The sequence below is a fragment of the Myotis yumanensis genome, unplaced genomic scaffold (assembly GCF_028538775.1).
Source record: "Myotis yumanensis isolate MYYU_CA2020_CCGP unplaced genomic scaffold, mMyoYum1.0.hap1 SCAF_17, whole genome shotgun sequence".
In the NCBI taxonomy this organism is placed as follows: domain Eukaryota; kingdom Metazoa; phylum Chordata; class Mammalia; order Chiroptera; family Vespertilionidae; genus Myotis; species Myotis yumanensis.
Window position 1 is genome coordinate 34,035,303 of NW_027223768.1, and position 9,059 is coordinate 34,044,361.

Genomic DNA, 9,059 nt, shown 5'->3' on the forward strand with positions numbered 1-9,059 from the left:
CACAATACAAAGAGTTGTTCCATAGAAGCATAGAGCAGACTGTGGAATCTCAGAGGGTAGGTGGGTGGGTGGGAAGAGATCAACTAAAGAGCTTGTATGCATATATGCATAACCCATGGACACAGACAATAGGGTGGTGAAGGCCTGGGGTGTGGGGTGGGGGCTGGCTAGAAGGGATCAATTGGGGGAAAAGGGGACATATGTAATACTTTCAACAATAAAGATTTAATTTAAAAAAAGAGACTTGTTCCATTTTCCAAAGAGTCCTGGTACTGTGAAGTGTGTTTATATGTTTGTTGTAAATGGAAATATTTCATAGTATGGGGGGTGAGAGATGGAGAGAGAGATATTACAGGATACAGTGAGAGGCTCTGAATGAACCCTTCCCACGCGTGGGGCCCAGGGTCGGTCCATCAGTCCATCCGTCCATCCTGAGGAAGCAGACGTGGAGAATCCAGGTCTGAGGTGCACCCCCCACTCTAGTGGAATCTCTTGCCACCAGAAACAACTTGTCTTTTCCTTCTTTTCACTTCTTTTTTTCAAAATGGAAATATCTTCATGCTTTTTCTTATTATAAAATATGTGAGAGTCCTTCATGCTCTTCCTGCTTGGAGATAAGCATTATTATCATTTGAAGTTGTTTGATACAGACCATTGTTTTTTTCTTCACTAACTTATTGCTTTTAGATTTCATTAAGAACAGCCTGATCCAAATAAGCTCTCCAAGTAGCAAATAGAGTGGTTAGCAACAGAGGCTCCGGAGTCAGACAGCTCCTGGCACCAGGGCGGGACCTCTGCACCTCAGTTTCTTCACCTGTAGAATGGACGTGGTACGAAGAACTGCCTCTGGGGTTACTGAGAGGATTTAACAGCATGATGCATGCGTGGGAAACCTTAACTAGCTTGTGTGTCTGTGCTCGCCCAGGGCCCGACTGGCCTGCACCCAGCACAGGCGCATCGCACACCACGCAGAAGCCCCAGAGTAAAAAGGCTGAATGACTTTTCCTCTAAAACAAGCACTCCAAGAGCCAAGTAGAAGCCGATGGTTAGAGAGCACCCTGCAGGCTTTCTCCCTGCAGGCCTGGGCCTCCCTGGTGTGTGGATGTGCCGCCTGCCTGGCGCCAGGAGGCTCCGGGATGGGGGCCTGGAGTATGAAAGTGACACTTACACCACACGTGCAGGAAGTGAAAGCGACTCAGTCCTCAGGCTGCCCTAACCCAGTTCCACTCTGAGCACACTGGTCCCTCAGGGCAGAAGTGACACTTCTGTCAGCATGAGCTAAACACCACCTCTTCCTCCCCCTCCCCCCCCAGCCCCCCCCCCCCCCCCTTTGTAAACCTTCTTAGCCCTATTAGCTGCTGTGAGTTTCCCAAAACTGACCTTTGCTCTGTGTGACCTTCACATCTGTGGTGCTGGTCCTTGTCCATGTGCTTGTCCCATGACCCATGTCTGATTCTAGTCACAAACCTCTCAGGGAGGGGCCTAGTGCTTCGGCCAAGCTTCCCTGTGCGGTGGGAATTGTCAAAGGATGCTAAATCCATTTCCTAGGGCTGCCGCAACCAGTGCCACAGACTGGGTGGCTTAAAATAACAGAAATGTATTGTCTCACAGTTCTGGAGGCTAGAAGTCCAAGATCAAGGTGTCAACAGGGCCATCCTGGCTCTGAAACCAGTGAGGGAGAATTCCTCCTTGCCTCTTCCTAGCTTCTGGCAATCCCTGGTGCTCCTGGTCTCATAGCTACAACCCTTCCATCTGTGCCTCTGATGTCACATGGTGTCCCCCTATGTGTCCATGTCTCTGTCTTTTCTCCTCTCATAAAGTCGCCAGTTATATTGGATTAAGGTCTGGCCTACTCTAGTCTGAGCTCATGTCAACAGGCCGACCCTTCCAGGACCCTGTTTTTAAATAAGGTCATTCTGAGGACCTGGGAGCCCGGACTTCAACATACCTGCGGGGTACACAGTTCAACTCATGACAGATGCTTTGCTAATGAACTGCTCTTAAATTTGATTTTTGGCCTCTTAAAATCCTTTCAGAAGCTTTCTGATATTTTATCTTTCTTTTCCTCCCCCCATCCCCCTCACAACAAATCTGTGAATTAGGCAGAACAGCTTTTATTACCCTGTTTCTAAATGGGGAAATTGGAGTGTAAAACAATGAAACAGTTAGTTAAAAGTAGAAGTGAATCCATGCCTCCCGGCTCCTAATCCACAGCTTCTCATGTAATCGCTTCCCCCAAGCCCAGGGGATCTCGAATGCAAGGATAGCAGGTAGATTCTAGTCAGTCCCCACCCCCCCCCCCCCCCCCCGCCCCAACCCCCGCCCCAACCCCCGCACCACCAGTAACATTTGTTTTTTAAAATAAAAATGCATTTCCTGCTGAAAGGTTAATGGTTGCTGATCCCAAGAGGACCCAGACGGCATCCTCCTGTCTGCTCCAATGTGGAAATAAGGCCCTGCTAAGAGGATCCACGGAGCCTGCTACTCCTTGGAGGAACTGTCCCTCTCCTGTTCTCTGTGAGCCAGGTTCCTGTCATCATCAACATTACAGGGTGAACACAGGCCTTACGTTACACCTCTCAGATTCTCTCTTCTGAAAATTGAATGCTGAGTGGGACCCCATGGCTGAGGCATGCGTGGCAGGCACACGGAGAGACAGCCCCCAAGTCCCCAGTGCCCAGACCACCAGGGCCACTTGGCTCTGTCCTCCCTAGGCCTTGTTGCTCATCTCTTCCTACAGTTCTCAACTAAAAATCTCTGGCATACACACCTCGTACTAAGGCGGGAGACCAGAGGACTGTCCTGCCGTGGGAGTCGGCGGTCTCAGGACTGTGAGGTCTGATCCCTTCTCTAAGTAAAGTTTGAGAACATGGCTCAGTGACTTCAGCTCATCAAAGAACGTGTTCTTGGAAGGATGGTCAGGGTAGAGGAAAGGTGTGAGAACTTACTTAATATCCCACCCACCTGGGCTGTGTCAAGGACACCAGGACTTGGAACTACAAGTCCAGACCTCAGGACCATAACAAGCTCCTACTTGAACCGTGTCCAGCACGGCCAGGGGTGAACCTGAGGAGGGGTGGCGAAGGATGACAGAAGACAGACAAGAGAATACAGTTGGGGCCGGGTAGGTCATTGCTCTCAGATGGAGAGACAGTGACACAGCCTGTAAGCCAAGTCTTTATTTTATAGTCAGATCCCATGAGGCAAGTAAGGGCGTGGTCAAGATGTTTACAATGTTCTCTCGAGTTTCGAATCTACTTGGTTACATGCACCTGAGAACTCTATCAAGCTTTGTTTTGGCAGCACTTGCTGCACCTCCCACAGCCCACATCACTCAGCCACCTGGGACCACAGGTTCGGACCATAAGGTCAAGCTAACAACCATAGCCTTTGGCTGTAACTGTGCTGGGAGGGCTTTGCCCTCCAAGCTGGGACCTGCACGTGGCTTTGCCACGAGAAGACTGTGCCCTCTCATCAGTCCAAGGCTTGAACCTGTCCAAACGCTATAGCCGCTGTCCACACTACTCCTCAGCTTCAACATCTGCCTCTTGTCTTCTCAACACGTGCCAGGTTATGATGTATCTGGTACTAACTACTGTACCAGATAAACCCCCAAATCACCGTGGTTTGAACAATAAGCATTTATTTCTCATTCATGGGGCGTTCAGTTGAAGAATCACGTGATTCAAAGACCTGGGCCCTTCTGCCTTGTGGTTCCCACATCCCCTGGGAACTCAGAGTTATTTGTTATGTCCTGCAGACTGGGAGTGTGGCAGCTCCTGCAAGAGGCTTTAACGTGCCAGGTACCAGGCAGGACACTTCCTCTACATCTATTCGACTTGAGCTCCATGCGGGCAGGAGCTCTGTCTCGTTCACCATCCTATCTGTTCAGGAATCATGGTCCATGGCCACGCCCATCTACAGGGGCTGGAAATGCCACCCAGCTGTGGCCTGGAGGGGTGAGTGGGCTTTGATGAACACCAGCAGTTTCTGTCTCACAGCCCTCCACCTGGGATCCTTTCCTTTCTCCTGCTTCTTTATTTTTAATATATTTTTACTGATTTCAGAAAGAAAGGGAGAGGGAGAGAGAGAAACATTAATGATGAGAGAGAATTATGCCTTCTGCATGCCCCCTACTGGGGATCAAGCCTGCAACCCAGGCATGTGCCCTGATCAGGAATCGAACCGAGACCTCCTGGTTCATAGGTCACCCTCAGCCACTGAGCCACACTGGCCAGGCTCTCCTGCTTCTTAAACATGAGTGCCTCAAGTTCTGCCTCACTTCTCTCCTCTCTCTATCCCCTGCCCCTCTCACACCTAGGAGATGAGGTGCCTCTGCAGTCTATGGAGGCAACCCTCCTGTTGACATTTCTAAATAGTCATTGCAAAGCTATGAAATTTTCAGAATAACTCCTCTACCTTTGTTTCTTGCCCCACACTAAGTGGAGGTCAGACCTGCCACTCATTCATTTACCTAACAAATACTTACTGAGCCCTCTCTGGGTCCCAGTTCTTGAAGGGGAAACTTGTTAAATGCCTGAGTCAGAAGCTTACATTTTATTGGGAAGTTCAATTCAAAGGAAGCAAGAGATGGGAAAGGGGAAGTGAGGAAGAGAGAGGGGAATAAGTACAAGGAGATGAGTTTCCGAGCTGACTACAGATTTGCAATAAACACAGCTGTTGCTCGGTGCACAGGACATCTCCAGGAAGGCCATGAGGGTGTGTGCAGCTCAGAACCGTCCAATGAAGGGCGTGGGGTATGGGGCAAGTCTGAGCTTCTACCTGCTGGTTTCTTTTTCTCCTGCCTTAGTTGGTCAGAGCCTGTGGGCATTTAGTCCCTGCACTTCTGATTCATATTCCTGGTCTGTCCAGAAAGCTGGACAAATGCTAGGGCCTTTGGGAGACCACCAGCCCAGTGTAGGCTCTGGACCAGCTTCCTCTCTGTTGGCTCCCTTCTTGCAGGCTCCTTGACCAGGGAAACAGCACTAGCCATCACCAGAATTGGGGGGGAAGCAAGACAAGGGGCTGGGGCTGGGTGGGGTAGGGGAGCCAAGGCCAAAGCATCGAGCAGTAGGGACAGAATCGTGAACAAAACAGGGTTTTCTCTCAATGAGCTTAATTGGTGTCATGGAAATGTCCTGCTGGTACATCAACCTCAATCCTGATCGAGCAGGAGCCCCATAATCCCCTTCTGATCTCACTGTGTTTCCCATCTTAGCTGGTAGCATCACCACCCCTTGGTTATGCAGGCCCTTTCCTCCATCTGCCTCACAGTCCTTCCCACTCCCCAGCACACCCTCAGGTTCAATGACTATGTATTGAGAACCCCCTCAATGCCAGAAGTGGGAGGATGAGGGATGTCTTGCTCCCCACCGAATACACAGCACCTGGCTCAGGTCTTGGCGCACAGTAGGTTCGCTGTAATATCTGCTGAATGATTGCACACATCTGTGATTTCATCTTCACAATGGCCCTGTCAGCAATGTCACAGAATTGCTCCTGTGTTTCCTTGTCCCCATGCCCTTGTCATTACCTCTCACCAAGAGCATTGCAAGAGCATCTGGGTGCGCTGATTCTGGTCTCTCCTCCTTCCAGACACATTTCTGAAACTTGGCTCCAATCAATGCTCCAAACTTTCCAACAGCTCCCCACTGTGCACCCAATGAAATCCAAGCTGACATGGCTTTCAGGGCTCTCCAGGGCCCTGCCTCAGTCAGACCTCCTGTCCTTCACTCACATCTCTTCTATCCCAAACCCAAAAGAAACACCCCCATTTTCTCACTTGCACACTTTTGCTCCTAGGATTTCTTCTACCCTGTTCACCAGTGGAACACGCTTCCCCAAATGACCCCTTTTCTTTTCTTTTTTTCCTTTTTATAATTTTTTATTGATTTCAGAGAGGAAGGGAAAGGGAAAGAAACATCAATGATGAGAGAGAATCATTGATCGGCTGCCTCCTGCACACTGGGGATCAAGCCCGCAACCTGGGCATGTGCCCTGAGCAGGAATTGAACCCTGAACTCCTGGTTCATAGGTCGACGCTTAACCACTGAGCAACACCGGCCGGGCCCCAAAGGACCCCGTTAAGATTATATTGAAGGGATGTTAGACACAGTGCCAGGAAAAAGCAGGTTGAAATGTGAGCCCCGAGGGATGCATGCTGGGAGGTGGTCTGCCCTGACTGGGAGCCTGTCTTGTGCACAGTCTCTTCTGCTGAGCAGAGATGCAGCATCTGCTCTCCACACCCCAGATCACTTCTTATATTGCACCTGACTCCCACCTCCACTTCCCACACACCTGCACGGGTTCAGATCCTTGCATCCTTCAAGCTCGAATTCAAATCTCTCCTTCCCATAAAGCCATTTTCTCCTCTAGGAGTCTTGTAGATCCCCACAACCCTTTCTTATGCCATTATACCCTGCATTCCTTATACCATGACGTGCACCATGCCTTACTTGCACTGATAAAATGCAAATATCCACTTCTTTGTGTTCCCCAGGGATCCTGATAATTACATGACTGCATGCAGCGGGGGGAGGGGGGGGGGGGGGTGGGGGGGAAGAAGGACATTCAGTGAGTGCAGCGTCAGGGCCTCCCCCGCAGGGTAGAGGCTGCTCGTCATCCTCCACTGGAGCACATGTCAGAACAAGAAAAGGGAAGCTGCTGACTCTTGATCCACTCGGACAGAGGAAGTGGGGACGAGAGTCTAGGGATGGTTGGTGACTTGGCTGCCAAAGGTGTTCATGATAGTTCTTCAAACATCCCCTAAAGGTATACATTGCATCCTGTGTTCAGAGGCTGCAAGGACTAGCTGACGATAGCTCATTTCCCCTACCCAAAAGTGTCGTAGGCAGCTAGACAGACATGAGCAGAGCAAGGACAAGGGGTCAGGTACAAAAGGTCACCAGGCAGAAAGCCCGGGTGTGTAGCAACAGGCAAAACTAGGAAAACAAGGACCTCGCCCCAACGTTACCTTCTCTTCCATAGCATATCACTGACTTTCCCCCCTAAAGATAACACCAAGGCCTCAGTTGTATTTAAGCTCCAGGCCCAGAAAAGCAGCAAAACCAGACAAGTGACATGGTGGCCACCTCTGGACCAGCTGCAATGACTAATGACACCCTGTCCTGTTGCCATCCAATCAGCAGAGACCACGACATTGAAAGAGCACACCTGGAAAGATGATGCATATTCTACGGAAACCCTTCCCTGAAACCTCCCCTGAGATTCCCACCTGCAAAGAGAGATAAGTCCCTGCAATTCAAAGGGCCTAGCTTGTGCTCTCCCCCAGGGGAGCTCGCCTGCACCATTTCCTTCCCCCCTTCTTTACTGTAAGGGACCCCACGAGACTTGCAACCAGGGGCGCAATGGGCAGCAGCAGCTTGTCCTGGTCTAGCCCCATGAACCTGTCTCTAAGGCCTCCTTTGCTCTGACTTCTCTGAGCCAAAGCTGCCCAACCTGGGCTCTCCTGTTGCTTCTTCTATGCCCTTCCTTGTTTCCCTGTCCTACGCGTGTTTTTGCTGCAAATTCTTGCTTGCTTTGCTGCACTCTGTCTCTTGACTGAAATTTTTTTCCTTCAAGAAAACAAGAACTGCCAAAACCGGTTTGGCTTGGTGGATAGAGCCTAGGCCTGTGGACTGAAGGGTCCCAGGTTCGATTCCGGTCAGGGGCATGTACCTCGGTTGCGGGCACATCCCCAGTGGGAGGTGTGCAGGAGGCAGCTGGTCGATGTTTCTCTCTTGTCGATGTTTCTAACTCTCTATCCCTCTCTCTTCCTCTCTGTAAAAAATCAATAAAAATATAAAAAAGAAAAAAAAAGAAAACAAGAACTGAAATCTCTCTCTCTCTCTCTCTCTCTCTCTCTCACACACACACACACACACACACCCAAATGATGTTTAAAACCTGGTCTCAGAAAAGTCGAAGAATGTTGTTCAGGGATCCTAAAGGGCAACAATTTAAGAACAATTCGGCAGGCATGAATCAGGGGTTGTCTGAAGGGTGGACCAATGCACCCTTTTCCAAGTAAGCAACAAAGAATATTTTGGGGGAAACATGCTCTGGAGTTTTACCAACTTCAGTGGAATATTATTAAATATTAAAGTCCAATATTACACTTCATGGAAAGGCATGTTTGCTAATTAGAACAAGAAAATGACCTTGAACTGGAGCTTTTGCTCCATCAAAAACTCCATACCAAGGCCTGTCCTGGCACTGTGGCTGAGTGTGGGGTTTAAGGTATTACCTCTGCCCTTGAGGAATGTATAGTCTAGTTGACAAGACAAACATAGACTGTAGCAATGCAGCAACATCAGAGACTTGTATTGAACACAAGGAAAAACATTTTGACAGTTAAGATTATTAAACAAAGGAGGAAAAATTTCATCTCAGAAGGAATGGGGGGTGGAAAGGTACATCAACTGTATTGAGCTCTAGGGGGACCCCTTGAGATCTAGTGACCCACTTAATTTGGGCATGTCTAAACTCACTTTATCCCCCTTTTATCTAAGGAATTGAGTGGGAAAGTAAAATGGATTCACTATAGTCAAGCTCCTCAATTACTAAAACCAAGTAGGTTGAGGCAGGAGGCAACCATTCCATTTTGTTTTAACAACCTGGGAGCTTAAACTTTCTAGTCCTTTGTCAATGCCTAGAGATACATGAAACCTCTGGAGAACCCTCTGATCCCCCCTGGAGGACTAAGGAAAGAATGTTCACGCACCCGGACCACCTGACATCCATTCTCCAGACCACTGGTCTTCTAGAAGATTGTCCTCCCAGACCAATCAGAGGCTGAGACTGCAGGACTGATTCTTCTCCGGGATGTGCTCTGTCCTATGAGAACTCTTAGCTTTCCTTTCTTCTTTGGAACACGCTGCGTATTGCCTAGTTGTGTTTCCAGTTTGCAAACCCCAAGACCCTTGAATAAATCTTTGTCATTTATCTCTAACCAAAGCCTCCAGACCCTTTTTGAGTTTGTTTGACATGTCTGCCAACCGTAGTTACCCAAAGCATGGTTCCAGGCAGCTCACAGAGATACCAACATTCATCTCACACTA